Source organism: Empidonax traillii, unplaced genomic scaffold (genome assembly GCF_003031625.1).
Source record: "Empidonax traillii isolate 1590-97213 ecotype Southwest subspecies unplaced genomic scaffold, ASM303162v1 scaffold845:size272117, whole genome shotgun sequence".
NCBI lineage: Eukaryota > Metazoa > Chordata > Aves > Passeriformes > Tyrannidae > Empidonax > Empidonax traillii.
In genome coordinates this window covers 265,254-267,838 of record NW_020956038.1, presented here as the reverse complement: position 1 = coordinate 267,838, position 2,585 = coordinate 265,254, and positions in this window count along the sequence as shown.

The window sequence follows — 2,585 nt, the reverse complement described above, 5'->3', positions numbered from 1 at the left end:
TAAATTGTTTTTTATTAGAGGATTTTGATATTTTCATTCTCTGGTGGAATAAAACACATTTACCATAGTTTCATACTGTGAACAAGTGAATTGTGACTGCAGTTTCAAGTTTCACAGTAGAGAGTCTGTTTGCTGTTTTGCCAGAGGGAAATTTATTTTTTGGCTACTAAGTAAGCAGGCATTGAACTGGCATCTAAGTGATTTATCTGTAGGAAAGATTCCCTTTTAAAGTTGTTTTGCACAGTAGAATCTTGATAGGAATCGTGAGTCTCTTATAAAATGCTGCTAGAATATGTTACCAGTTTAAAGACAAGAATATAAAATCCCCAAATATCACTCTTGCTTTCAGAGAGCACCTCAACTTAAAACACCTCAGGGAAAAATACGCTGCTGTTCTGAAGCTCTTCCAGATCAGTCCCTGACAGCAACATCCTTGTCCCGGTGTCTCACTGGCCCACATCCTGTCTGTGCAGAACGGAGCAGGGTGTTAAATTTGCTGTTCAGTGTGGGTTTGTGGGTTGCACAAGTATGGCTTTGTGAGCCGCATTTAACCACCAGTGCTTACAGCAGTGCAAATTAGTGGAGGAATAGAGTTCCGGGTTTATTCTTTTTCTGGTTTAGGTTGACAGTAGCTGTTATACTACTGTCAATGATGTGAATCTTCTGTGGAAAAAAATGATGGTAAACTTGAATTTTACAGGTTTTTTTAACAAGAAAATCAGACAAACAGCATTCCCCAGATACATAGTACAACCAGTTTTAACTAGATTTCAGATTTATTTTTGGAAACATGGCAGATATCAGAAATACATTATTTTAATTGTATGTCTCAGAACATCTTGCATTTTGAGGAACTCTGGAAGTGGTAAAACCAGTGAGATTGCACACACCAACGGTAGTTTAAATATACAAAAGGGAAGCTAACCAGTGTTATTTGATCCATAAAAATTAAATCTTCTCTTTCTTTGAAATTTTTTTTCTTAACCTGACACTTTGGGGCTATTTATGATGTCTGCATTTCATACTAACAGTGAAGACTTGATAGAATGAAGCATTCTCAGCTTCAGCATGTTTTGCAGTTGAGGTGACATGAAGGGCCCTTCTTTACAGGAGATAACACACAAAATGTTCACAACCTTAAAGAAAACCCTGTTTGTAACATTTTCTTTTGTATGCAGAAAGCATGAGCAGCTGGGTGGGGGTGTGAAGAATGAGAGGAGTTTGAAACAGAATGTCTTGAGCATGTAAATGGTCACATTTTGTGAGCAAGAAACAGCAATCTCCTTCTGAGAAGGGTAGAATACAGAATCTATAACGAGTCTTTTACAACATTTGAAACAAGAAAAACCACGCAAAGGGAAAAAAAAAAAAAGAAGTCCTTAATAAAACCCTACTTAATTTTAAATATGAGTAAAATCTAGAAGCTAAGTGAAGACAAAGGGTAGTGGACATTCCCAGAACCTATGGCACTCTGTTTTGTTATTGACTTTTTAACAGTGGAGATTTTCTTAGCATTTGAGAAACTTGCTTGTTCCTTTCACCATTGCTAGATGGTGTTCATGATACACCATAACAAATAAATTCCTGCACAAAATGGAATGAGCACATGTATTTGTGTGCATCTTAGATTCAGTTTTTAAAACTAAATATTCAAATGAGGTTCTGATAGAGTATTGTATTAGTGCTTTGACTTACCTGGCATAATCTAATTTTCTTTTTATTCTGCCATCCCCAAAGCCAATATCCGTGTAACCCATTTGACAGCTTTGAATGCTATTAAAAAAATTAATGTTCTTATTTTTGTTGATACTGCAAACTTAATCTTTTTCATTGCATTCTTACTGAATATCTTCCAGAGACCTGCTGTGTTTTTAAGAGAAACCGTACAATAAAGATGAAAAAAATCCGCTGCTGGTAGAAAAATAAATAGCAAATCTTGCACAAACTGTAAAAGTTGCCTTTGTGGTGATATACTGGGGGAAGCAATTGTAAGCTTTCTCATCACAGTTTATCAGTTTTGAAAGCAGTAAAGACAGGGAAGGTTTCTTCAGTCTTCAGTGAAACTAAAGCAGATTTGGGGAGCATTATATGTATCTGTTAAAACAATACAGGTTGTTCTATTGTTTTAACATAAACAGAAATCTTGAATGCATGTATTACTAATGAACACTGATGTAAATGGCTCATAAATAGGTGATGTGCCAGAAATACCTGTAATTTAATTTACCGCATGGAGGAAATGTGAAAACAGTCATTCTAGAATAAAAATTACTCCTTCCCTTTAAATTTTATAGAAAAATATTATTGTTGTCCCAGGTTTGAATAGATTAAAACAGAGTACAAGTAGTAAACAATTATGTAGAGAAGTTCAAATTAATGTGAATAAAATAATTTAAAAAAAATACAAAAATATAGAGGTTTTTAAAAATTACGTCATTTCACAGGGCATTTGTACTGGCTCTAGTTAATAGCTTACATACCCTTCAAGCAGGTTTATTTTTAACTGAATTCAGGTTCAGCCATTTCCATCTCTTTTTGTCCATCCTGTATCTCCGTAAACAAACAGCATTCTTTGAAACATCACT